Genomic DNA, 12,709 nt, shown 5'->3' on the forward strand with positions numbered 1-12,709 from the left:
TGGCCCCCCCCATACCCAGAGCCCGGCTTAACCACTGAGCCGCCCGGCCACCCAGCGGGTGCACGCTGCCTAAGGAGGGCCCCAGAGACGCTGAGTCAGATTCGCAGCGGGCCCGAGCCAAGCAGGCCTGCGAGCCAGACCTCTCTCTACCACCCTAATAAAGCCAGTGTTTACACAGGGTAGAGGTGCTCATCAGATGTTTTTGCCAATCCCCAAATACGGCCATGGCCAGAATGCGGGGGGGGGGGGGGGGGCGGAGGGGGAGGCGGGAGGCGGGGGGGGGGGGGTGCTTGTTATGTAAGGCCCATGGCCGGTCCCCAGACAATGCCACTTCCTCGCTTGGCGAGGCGTCACTGCCTGACATCGGGTTACTCATTTCCTCTGGAAAACTTGGCAGGTCGCTCTGCCCCGCTTCCTCCTCCCGCCACATCCCTGGGCTTCCTCTACTGAATGTTCTCCAGGTTCCCAGGAACACCACCACCCGGGGCCCGGCCTTCGGCGGTGGATGGAAAGGGCTGTTGGGCCCAGGGTCCATGTCACAGCCGGGAATGGCCTGCATCTACAGCCCACCTGCCGAAAACCCAGCGCTTGCAGCAGAAAGGGGTCCCAGTCACAGGTGTGGGGAGGCCCTGGGGTGCAGGTGGGGCTCAGGTGGGCAGCTCAGGCCGTCAGGTCACACTTGGCTCCTTCCCCATTCGTGGCAGGTGTCTACCTGAGTTGCCTCTCCTGTGTAGCTTTTAGCTCCTGCTTTTCTGACCCTTCTCCTGGCAGAGGGAATGGATGAAGGGATGATAAAGGGAAGACTGAGATGGATTTCCCTAAGTGGGCGTGAATAGTGTGTGGCATGCAGAATTTGGGGGATGCATGAGCTTTCTTTCTTTCCTGCCTACAATACTTGGAACGTGAACACTTGGAAACCAGCCCTGTTTACTCCCTTCCAAGCACCAGCTTTATCATACTCCCCCCAGACGTGGCTGAGTCCCAGCCTTCTATGGGCACATCACTGGACTCCAGTTAACTGGGCAGGCTTGCTCTTTGTGAGCATTTTACCTGATGGATCCAAGCTACAGCCTCGCAAGCTGCTCTCAAGGCTGATTCTCCATTGCCAATTCAAAGATAACTGCATACACACATTTCTGTTTTGGTAAGTGCACGAACACATGTGCACACACATAAACACCCCCCCCCACCCCAACACATGCACATACACACATGTATGGATGTATATGTGCCCCCAGTGCATGTGGGGCATCGTGCAAAGTTACTGGCATATTTTTTCTATTTACCAACTGTAAAAGTTTAGGAATTACGGATACATTTATCAGAACCCAAACCCTAGTTCTGTGGGTTATCGTACCCTGCCAACAGCCCTGGAGGTGACAGTTTTATTCCTGTTTTATAGATGGGTATTGATCCACTGTGCAACTCAATGACACTGATACTCATTAAGTGCCTTTGTGTGCTGGATTTAGACAGAAGACTCAGCCCTGCTCCCCACTTTTCCCATGGAGAGAGGCACTGACCCCACGAGCGTGGTTCCCTTGGAGGTACACTGGTGGAGCGGAGACCCTGTGTGTATGCAGGTGGATTGGACAGGGAGGCAAGTGGCGGGGCAGAGAGAGGTCTTCTTGGATTTGGCAGGGACAGACCCTAGAGACATTTGCTTAGTGTGTGGCTACCCTGAGATAGAAGTTCAGGGGTTCTGTTTTGATTTGCTTCCTGCATTCTCTGGGCTTGACCATGCTTAAGAGCCTGGGCTCGTAAGAGCCTGGGAGATTGACAGAGCTGAGTGCAAATCCTGCCGCTGCCGCCGCTTTCTAGATGAGTGACCCATAGCCACGTTTGCTTGGTATCTTGAGTCCTGGGTTCTTCATCCATGAAATGTGAATGGTCGTCACCTGTGTCTCGTAAAGCAAGAGGGTCAGATGAGATGGACATGTGATGTCTGGAGAAAGCTGTCGGCTGTGGGTGTTAATGGAGCTGTGTGCTGCCTGTAAGTCGGCATTTGTCATCACAAGACTGAGATCCAGCTGCAGGCTGTGGCACCCAGCGCCTGTCTGCGCATCGTGGCAGGTCTCCTTTGCCCCATGTTGGCTGTCTGCTGAACGAAACTGAGAAGGTGACCTTCATATTTGCAGGGGGCAGGAGCTTCAGTCTCTCGTCGAGCATTTCACTGAATGATGGTGACTGCATGAAATTGTTTTGTGGGGCACGATCCTGCTCATTCAGTCCTTGGAGAAAAATTTATCGAATACCTCCTTTGCCCCAGGTCCCTGTCCCTGCAAAGACCGCCCTGCAGTCTTCATCTCCGTCAAGCCACCAGCCTGGTGGTGGTGTGGGGGTGGCGCCCGCAAGGAGTTTGGGCTGCTTGAACCCTTCACTCTGTGCTTTCTCTTCCCCAGAAAAGTCTGGGCTCTGGAGGATTCCAGACCACTTCCTTCATTTAGCACAGCTTCCCTTATGCCTGCAGTGTTTGTTTACAAGTTCCCTCGATAGCTTCCAACGGGACTGAGACTCCGTTCCTGGGATACAGAGCCACGCGGAGGTGTTGGGAAGGTGATGGAGTCACGTTCTTGATGTTGGCTTGTCAGCGATTTACCGGAGCACCTGGAGCCGGGGCGGGATTGACATGCTGGTGATTGCTCATCCCTTCTCCGCTTTGGTCGCCCTGGGGCCGGGTGAGCTTGGGCGAAAACTGACACGGGGCGGTTTTGTTTCGTCATCATTGCTGCCCGTGGGTGCTCCGGTGTCCACCCAGGCCCTCTTAGGTTTTCTCTTCTTTCTTAAGATCTCCCTTCCCTCAGGAAGGAGGTAAAAGACAACATCTGTGTGCTGGCTGGTGTCTTCCCTGGTCTCTGGTTTGCTGTTTGTTTCTGGAGGTTATTTTATTGCTTTTTTAGAGAAGTTGAGTCCGTCTATGTTTCTTGTGCATGTGTGTACGTGTGAGTGTGTGCATGAGCGCGTGTGTGTTTGTGTTTGCGCATCTGCACGCGTGTGTGTCTTCTCTGTGTGCCCCTGGAGCAGTTGCCGTATCTAGTACCTGCTGTGTGTTGGGCCATGGGGTGGGGGTTGTCGTTCACCAACACTGAGACAGCCACTGGGAGGACAGGTGTTGTTAACATCCCCTGTTGCAGAGGAGGAAGTGAAGCTTCAGAGCCGGGAGATCCAGGGCCTCACCCAAGGTAAATGTCACTAATGTCAGAGTCACAACTGAACCCGGGGTTCTGAGTGCACAGAGTAGGGGAAGGTGAGGTGTGCATGGCCTGGTGGCACAGAAGATGGGCTCTGGGTGCACAGCAAGGGGGAGCTTACTTAACATTGCTGAACCTTTGTTTTCTCACCTGTAGAATGAGGTAGTAATAGTAATAGGCTCTTACGCCTAAGAGCCACTGAGAATATCTAACAAAGTCAAATCTTCCATAGGGGACACAGAGCAGGGTCCAGCGTGCAGAATGCACTCTGACACCCTTGGGTTGTTGGGATCCTCCTGGTTCAGGTGGATTTGACAAGAGCTGGTGACTCACCTGAAGACGAATGATTCTGGAAGGTGTTGGTGGGAACTGTGGGCTCAGGAGGAGACTCTTGGCAGGGCTGGACACATGGCTCAGTGATGGTAGAGAGGAGGGTCCGAGCGAGCAGTGGTCTTGGGATGAACGTTGTTGGGCAGACAGTGCTTTCTCTAAGCAGGACGGAAGCCCTGAAGTGGCCAGGCTGGAACACTTGTTTGTGATGAGGAGTTCCCCACCCTGTCAGCCACCTTTGTTTTGCTTTGATGGTCTTTCTCAGAAAGGAGGAAGGCTGTGTTGGGTGTGGCCTCTGACTTCCTATGGCTGCCCTGATGCTGGCTGTGCTCTGAGCTTGGCGGACTGTTAGATCCGCACCTCCTTCCGTCCTTTGGCACGGGCCAGGCCTCCGGGCTCCGGCCTTGGGGACATTCCTCCACCCCCACCCCCACCCCCTGCAAATGTCCATCCTCAAAGGCTGCAGGGGGCAGTGAGCACTGCTGAGTGCTGGCGGCCTGCAGGCCAAGACAGCTTCCTCTCCTGCTCCCGTGTGAGTGGGGGGCTTTTGGGCGCCTCACCTTGAAGGTGGCCTGAGCTGCTCTGCTCCATAGCCTTGCCTGGGGACATGCCCTTCTTAGTGACCTAGCCCAGCTCCCCCTCTGCAGACCACATACCCCACAGAGTAGCGCCTTCCTCCTAGACGCCCTGCTCGCCCTTGTTTGGATTCTCCGTGTGCATTCTTTCGTACGCCTTGGCAGAGTTTTGCACAGGAAAGAATTTGCAGATCAGGAAAATGACCACTGTTGTCCCACTTCCTGTCCTCGTTTTCAGTCCAGGCTGAGTCACCAGCCCACGTGGGCTTGCAGTCTGCATCGCTCACTTGGTGGTAATCTTATCTGGTTCAGTGACTTTGTTACGGGCACCCACTTGGCCTCTACAAGTAAACGGTAAGCACGGTGACAGCAAGGACAAGGAGCTGAAAGGTCTTGAGCGCACGTCTTGAGATGTTTAGCGGCCTTATCCCGTGTAATCTTTCTGAGCATCACCCAAGCATGCTATTACTTAGGGTTCAAACCTGAAGCTCAGAAAGGTAAAACATTTCTAAGTATCACTTGCTGTGAAAGGGACAGAACTGGAATTTGACCCCCGCTGTCTCTGTCGCCCCAAATCATGACCTTTTATGTGCTCTGTCCTCGTCAAAGCCTGTTTGAGGATGGATGCTGTGATGCCAGCCTCTCTCTGTTCTTCCCCTCCTGGCACTTATCTGGGATCTTCCAAGACCTGCCTTTTTTACAGCAGACTGAAGCCACTAGAAATCCCTGGCTTTGCAGCCTCTTCAGGCAACCGGGGGGGGGGGGGGGGGGGGGGGGGGGTGGGTGGGGGGGGTGGGGTTGTTTACAAGGAGCAGAGCCATTCAGCGAATGAGGTGTCTTTGCACAGCGAGTGTGGGCTCCCGCGTTCTGATTGCCCCCCAGACCCCTCCCATTCCAGAATTGGTGCCCCCCTTGGGCTGTCTGCAGAGGCCAAGAGGAGTCGACAGTGCTCAAATGTGAGTGAAGTTAAAAATCCCAGCACTCTCCAGGAGAAGCCAGTGACTACGCACGGCTTTAGGCCCCTGAGCGGGTCCCATTCTGGGACGGAGAAGCCCAGCGCATCCAGTTTCTTCTTGGCCAAAGATGAGACTTTGACTCCTGTCAAACGCTGTATCCATGGCACTCTGTTCCAGGTGAACAAGAGATGCCCCAGAGTTTTGAAGGCTTGTGACAGGAGCTCAAGGCCTTACCCTGTGCTTATGCAGATCGCATAGACAGGTCACCTGTAAGATTCCTTCGGGGGTTCTGACATATTTTCTTGCCCCTTAAAGTATTTAAAGAAAAATGACACCTTGAATCAGCAAGGCCATTTGTTCTCAAAGCTGCAAAACGAGAAAAGGTGTCAGCTTCCCTGGAAATGAATGAAAATCGCAGGCTCTTTTTACAAATAGGTGATACCTTGGGTTGCACTTTGTTATTTCCTCTTGGAGTCTGTGTATGGCGGCAGCGTGGGCTCTGTTAGCGCTGCTGTCGTCACGCGGCACAATGCACCACATGCCCTCAGAGAACGTTCCCATTGCCTGTCTCCCTTGAGCGGTGCTCCTTGCGGTGAGGTGGACAGAGCAGACCTCACACCCATGTGACAGGTGAAGAGACAGAGGGCTGGGTCGGTGGAAGGATGTGGGGCTGTGAGCTGTCATAGAAGCCTCTTCCCTTTTCTGATGTTTGGTTTCTCCGTCGGTTGGTGAGAATTGGCCCTGGGGCTTGTACTAGGGGTCTTCCTGCTTCATCTTTGTCTCTGCTGTGCTTCACGGTTATCGAGGAGGAGAGAGCTGGGTCTGTTTCAGCTGCTCAGTGTGATTTTTCCTCCGACCTTACTCCGTGTGGGGGTTCGGCTCTTGCCCTTCCCTGCCAGTACCATGGCCCCACACCCTGATCTGGGAAGGGGACATATCCCAGCAGAAGGCACCTGTGCATTGTGGACAGAGGAGACTGGATGGGGTGGCCTGGCGGGGTAAGTCGACTAGAGAAAGACCGTGTTGGGAGACATCAGGCTGAGCCAAGTGGGGGTTTCTCGAAGCCCCCAGGTCCCTGGGAATGCTATGCTCTGAAGAGCCTCCCTTTGGTTCCCAGGGCACTTACAGTCCCAGCTGACCACACTCCACCGGGCCTTGTTCCGAGGTACCTGGGTGTCTTTGGCACACACCAGTCATCATGATGGTTCTTGGTAAGGGGGGGCTGGGCTCCCAGGTTCTCTCCTTTGAGGGGCCAGTTGGCAGCCCTTTTGGTGTTTGCAGTTTGCCATGAGGGACACTGAGAGTTGAAGATATAAAGTGGCTTGCTTAAGGCCACGGGCTGGGAAGAGATGACAGACACACGGACTTAAGGCCAGGAAGGGTCTGTGGATTTCCTGTGTCATGCCCAGAGCTGCAGAGCCTGGAAGAAGGAAAGCTTTTCCTTTCCTCTAGGTAAGTCCATGGTCATCTACCTGCTGGAATCCCTGTTTTTCATCTTTCCCTGGGTCTCCGCACCAGGGAAGATACTGCTTGAGTAATTGAGGTACATGGTGCCAAGGTCTGGGATCCTGCTGCTGTGCCGGGCCTGAACTCTCTCCATTTTGTGAGGTCTCGAGGGGGGCCAGAGGCAGGCCCAAACAGTGGGACAAGAATCATCCACTGGGGGAAGAAGCAGCTCCTCAGGAACTGCTCTGGAGGCATTTCAGCATTGTAACACTGTGGCAGATGGGTGGACGCCTGCTGAGCACGGGCCTGGTCTCTCCACCATCCAGGCCCTGGCTGGATGGAACTTTCCCCTTAGTTTTTCTGAGACAAGTTGGTACTATCTTATGTTTTTATTCTTTTTCTCAATTTCAGTTTAAAATAAGTGCATGAAAAGAGAAACTCCAGTTAGAGTATAAGTCCACATGTAACCTCTGCTTTGTCCTCTAGAAACTTGATTTGAAACCATTCTTCCAAGAGGCTGTAGCGCAAGGTGGCAGGGCCAGGGGTTCCTGGAGTCCTGCTGCCGCCAGGTCCTGGTCGGCCCCCTTGCTGGCTCTGTGGCTTGGGGTATCCTGATTTGTCTTTGTGTATCTTCCATGTGGCTGTGAATGCTTTTTACCTAGTGTATTTGTTTTTTCTATGGCTGCTGTAACAGCCCAGGGTTAGCGCCCATTCAGCCTCATTTATTACGTACTTCTATGGATTAGAAGTCCGACAGGGGTCTCACTGGGCTAGGACCAGGGGATCAGGGTGTCCTCGAGCTGCATCCACTTCTGCAGACTCTAGGGGAGGGTCCATCTCCCTGCTCATGCCAGTTGTTGGCAGAGTTCTGGTTCTGGCACATGTAGGATGGAGATCCCTGTTTTCTTGCTGGCTGTCAGCTGGGAGCTGTATCCGGCTTCCAGAGGTGGCCCACATCGTTGACTTGTGGCTTCCTCCCTCCATGGTCAAATCCAGCAACCGAGCTTCTCACGCTTCCGCTTCCTCCTTCTCATCTCTTTGATCCCAGGGCACAAAGTTCCCCTGATTTCAAGGATGCATATGATTAGATTAGCACACACTCATAATCCAGAATAATCCCCAGCTCAAGACCCTTCTTAACCTGAATCATATCTGCAAAGTTCCCTGTCAGGGGGGTAATATAACATAGTCACGGGCTCTGGCAATTAGGATGCAGACGTGTCTTTTTGGGGTGGAGGGATTCTTCTGCTCACTGTGCCATAGGGGAAGTTAACTGATACACGCAAAGTGCTTACAATGATAGGTTGAAGCCCCTGAAGTTGCCAGCATTCCACTGTTGACCTACAAAAAAGGCAACCTGATTATATCTGGTCTGTAGTAAATCCTCCATTAAATTTTGCTTTTGTAATTACAGTGGTGGAAACTTCATGCCTTATTTAGCTGGTTTGCTATTGTTCTAGTTTCCTATTACTGGGTATTACTTTTTTAAAGTTGTTATTACTATTATTTTCCTATTTTAATGCCGACGGTGAACATCCCGATACACTTTGCAATCATCGAGTCTTCAACAAACTGTGGACTGCTGGTTTGGGGGCCTGTGTTTTCCCTCTTTACTCTCTCTCTTCCCGCACCCAGCCTCTGGCAGTCCTAGAAGTGCCCCCCTTCTATTGTCAGCCCCCTTCTGGAAGGTACGTGTGGAGTGGGACTTTAACCCTTTGGGACATGGCAGTCCCTCTCTGTCTTCCAGGGAGTGTCTTGATTTTCTTGGGCTTCTTGTTCTTTGAAGCAAGCATGGAAGGCGCTGTCCCCTTCGGCCCCTGCTTGGGGGTCAGTGACACTACAACGCCCTCCCCCCAGGCAGCCTGAGCTCCAGGCCCCCCCAGCTGCAGACTTGAGGCTGCCCTCGGAGTGTGGTTCTGTGTGCCCAGCTGCGAACCACTCGCTGCGTATGGTTCTTCATATGGCTGCGTGTAGGCTGGATACTCACACTGGTCAGCCCCTACCAATCTCCGCTCATGGAAGTGGGTGGGCTCTCTGAGAATTTGCTCGACTTGCTTCAAATCGGTGAGCTGACCTCTCAGCCCGGGTTTGTCTGCCTGTGACCCCAGGAGAGGATTTAGACCCAGGTCTCTGTGTATTACCCCACAGCCGTTCTCAGGAACACTTCTTGGTTGTGTGTGACCGCTCAGCAAGCAGGGAAGGTGCCTAATTTATATCTTCGTGCATGGACACTGATGTCACCCACCTTCTCCCCTTTGACCCAACAGCAGCCGTCATCCATTCTACAGGTAGTGAAACTGAGGCCCAGGAAGGTACAGGGCTTTCTTGCAGTCACACCATGTACTAGTTGACCAGAATTAGCAATAGTAACCTGGTGAGGTGGAGCAGAGTGAGCTGGGTTCAAATTCTGACTTGGCTTACCAGGTAAAGTAACAGTTCAGTTCAAGTACTGCAGCCTCGAGCTTTGCTGACTTTCAGTGGAGAGAAGGGCCATTGGGGTCAAATCCTGCTTTGAAGTTGGGCATTGGTTCTCCCCACCCAGCTGCTGGTTGGGGTGGCCCTTGGGGTGGCCCTTGAGGAACCCAGCAGGGAGGTTCCACAAGCTATTCTTGGGACTCTGAGGGATAAAGCACAGGCCAGGAGCCGGCCCTGACTCAAGGCCTCCTTGGCAAGCTCAATGACCTGTCTTTCCAGCTCTCTTTTTATTATGTCTGGAGCCTTTCTCCTGAAGTCCTAAAAGAAGAGAAAGTGCTATTGTGGGGACTTTGGGCCTCAGGGCCTGGAAATGTCCCCGGAATAAAAGGTAATGTAATGGCCTTACGAGCCCATCTGGTGGCTCTGTGAGATGACCCGCATCTCCCTGGGGAGAAGACACTCAAGTCCTATATTTCACAGTGTTCTTGCCCGTTGGCACCACCCCCAGATCCAGCCCAGGGTCTGACACACAATAGGCTCTCAGCAGCAGCATTCAGGGAGAGGGTGGCTTTCTCGGGAGGTCCTGGCATCATTACTTCCTGCGTTGAATCAGCTCAGGTCGTATTTCTGGCCGAACCATTCTAAGGCTTCTGTGGGTATGTTAGTCCCAGAATGATTTTTGTTAACATTTCAATGCAAAATAATAAGTACTGTTTTGTTGTATTGAGAAATACAGAAGCTCTCCTTGTAGGACATCCAGACCATGAAGATGCTGAAGACGTGTGGGAGGTCTAGAGTACCCTCAGCACTCTTGACATTTTGAACCAGAGAACTCATTGTAGGGCTGTCCTGTGCATTGTAAGATGTTGAGCAACATCCCTGGTCTCTATTCACTAGATGCCAGTAGGTAGGACTGTCTTCTCAAAGCCCAGCCCCCCAATTGTGATAATCCAAAATGTTTTCAGACATTGCTAAACATTCCCTTGGGGAATGGGGCCAAAAATCACATTTTGTTGAGAACCAGTGGTCTGGATGTGTCGTGTCTCCCCAGCTGGTAGAGTTGACATAGACTTCCACAGAGCCTGAAGACAGGCTGACAGGTAGCTTGATCCAGGGAAAAGAACCCTGAGTTAGGTGTTTAAAGTGAATTTCAGGGGCGCCTGGGTGGCTCAGTCAGTTAAGCATCTGCCTTTGCCTCAGGTCATGATCCCAGGGTTCTGGGATCGAGTCCGTGTTGGGCTTCACACTTAGTGGGGGGGGTCTGCTTCCCCCTCCCCCTGCTCATGTGCACCCTCTCTCTCTCTCTCTCTCAAATAAGTAAATAAAATCTTAATAAAGTGAATTTCATGTTAAACACATAGGACAGGCGTCCTTCTGTTTCCTAGCTGTGTCACATCGAGCATATCACTCAACATCTCAGAGCTGCTTGCTCTCCTCATCTGTAAGAGAAGAATAATCCCGTGCCCTTAAGGACTCTTTGTGTGATTAAAGATAAGGTGGTCAAGGACTTCACATTCCATGAGCTACTCAAGAAAAAGTAGGTGCTGATTTAGGATTAGTAATGGAAGGCATCTTGGGGAAAGCATATTTGGCTCTTGCGCAAGCTTCGTTGGACTATTTTTATGTTTAATTACAGAGATGGGAATGTGAGTGATCAAGATCTCCACTCCGAAGCCGGTGTGACTGAGGGGCTGAACACGGACTGCGTTTGAAGAGGCCGCTGCGGGTTGGGTTGCTGCTGCAGCCACGTGCTGGCCGCGTGACCCTGCACCGATTCCGTAATCTCAGTTTCTTCGTCCGTGAAATGGGTGGGGGGTGGTGGGGGGGCAATAAGACTCCTGACCTCCCAGGGCACTGTGAGGCTTCAGCGAGATCACAGATAGCATCTGCCCACCACTGTCCTTGTGTGGGGATGACCTCCGAGGTGCTGTTGTCCGGTGCTCTGCAGCACACCGGGCTGGGCCCGGCACCAGCTCAGGGCGGCTTGTTTGGGAACCTTCCCAGGGAGCTGGGTGCAGTCGAGTGTGGGGATTTCTTCTTTCTCCTCTGCCTTTGGGTCCTCCTTGAGTTTGGATCTCTCTGCCACAACTGTGTCCTGTTTTTCTGTGGTACCCTGGGTTCCACCCCAGGGGATCAGGCTTTGGAGGGAGGGGATGGGGCGCCCCGAAACACAGACAAAGGCGCCAGCTAGCTAGCTCCCCCCTGCCACCGGTGCTGAGCCAGGATGCCCCCGGCAGGAACCGTGGCCATATGGCCAGCAGGATGCCTCGTTGGGAACAGTCAGCCTGGCCCCTTTGAAGCAGTTTTAAGACCAATTTGGTAACTTGATTTGGAAAGTGGTATCGATGACTCCGAGGGTGCAGGCTGCTCATTAGCTGCCTTCTGGGCCCAGCAAATTGGGTTAAGTGGAATGAAATCGCTTCTCCCCTCCCTAGGCTCATGGCTGAGGTCCAGGCCCCATTGTAATGAGAACCTCTCCTGGGCAAAGGACATTGAAAAGCTTTCCGGGGAGTCTGGCACTCTGTTTTCATCTGTGAATTCTGCTTTCCCCTGGAGGGCAAGGCAGGAGGCTGATAAGACTTAAAAATGAAGTGGGTGAGCGAGTGCAGAGTGAGGGGACGTCGGGTCAGAGGAGAACGAACAATGAACAGTTGTGAAGTGTTTTTCAAGGGCTGGCTCTCCTTCCCCTCTTGAGACCTACTGTGCTTGATGCCTTTCCTTTCTTCCTTCCGTCCTCCCCCCCCCCCACCGCCCCCCCCCCATATTACAAACAGTGCTTCGAGGAACATCCTCCTGCCCTCCTGGGCACACAGTGTGAGCGCTCCTCTGGGGTTTATCCCCCAAGGTGACATTGCCGCCTCCTGATGAACATTCTCCGTTTTATAGATGCTACTGAAACTCTTTCCAGAACAACAGCACTGATTCACACTCCTACCCTCTGTATGCAGGAGCCCCGGTTTCCCCACCGGGTCACCCACATTCCACACGTGCAGATTTTCACTATTGCTAATCCGTCCAGTGAGATGAAATTTCTGGTCATTTCCCTGATGGCGAGCGAGAGAAGGCTGAGGCCCCTGTCTGTGTGCACGCACCTGTCCTGGGAGGAAGGACCCTGAAGGCGGCCCCACAATCCTCCCGGCTCCCTGCACCTGTCCTGGGAGGAAGACCCTCGAAGGTAGCCCGAAATCCTCCTGGCCCCCTGCACCTGTCCTGGGAGGAAGGACCCTGAAGGCAGCCTGAAATCACCAGGGCCTCCTGCTCTTCCTCGACTCCCAGGAAGACTGATGGATCCATCCATCCTTACCTGAGCACACGAGGTGTGCACCTGAGGTGATTCACTGCCCAGTTCAAGTTTGGTGCTGAAGGGGTGTCTGTTTTAAATCCTTCACCAAGCTGTTTTCTCTACCATTTAACTGCAGAGGGTTCTGAGTTCTTTGGGAAACAATCACACCACTGAGCCCATTTGTACATCTCCACCCCCCCCACCCTCACCCTCCACCCCCTGCATTTCAACTAACCAACATGTACTGAGCATATTATTCAGCACAGGATATAGAAGTGAAAGTCTTAGGGCCTGGGCTGGCTGCTAGAATTGTTGCCGCCCTACCCTTTATCAGCCCCATACTCCGGGGAGAGACCCATGAGCTTTCTGGGCCTTGGAACTAAATGACCGAAGCTGCCATCCTCACAAGTTGGTTGTGTGCAAGGGTGTTTAGAGACAAGCCAGGCACTGCCTGGAAGCCACGCCGGCTAGGATGCCCGTGCAGACCCCTGTGGACTGAACTGCTGCTGGTCT

General features: G+C 53.1%; 1 long non-coding RNA gene across 35 annotated transcripts in view; it reads left to right on the forward strand.

The window, feature by feature from the left end:
• Window positions 1-12,709, forward strand: part of LOC102151812 — a 237,951-nt gene that overhangs the window by 105,700 nt on the left and 119,542 nt on the right. For 7 of the 35 annotated variants that reach the window (XR_005368668.1, XR_005368671.1, XR_005368669.1 and 4 more), the window contains one exon: window positions 10,550-10,691. The exons of 27 other annotated variants lie outside the window; for them this stretch is intronic. This is a non-coding gene — a long non-coding RNA (uncharacterized LOC102151812). Of the gene's footprint in view, window positions 1-2,253; window positions 2,679-10,549; window positions 10,692-12,709 lie in introns of those variants that run through there. One more of the 35 variants, XR_005368690.1, reaches the window with a different exon arrangement.

This window comes from Canis lupus, chromosome 13, assembly GCF_011100685.1.
Source record: "Canis lupus familiaris isolate Mischka breed German Shepherd chromosome 13, alternate assembly UU_Cfam_GSD_1.0, whole genome shotgun sequence".
Taxonomy (NCBI): Eukaryota; Metazoa; Chordata; class Mammalia; order Carnivora; family Canidae; genus Canis; species Canis lupus.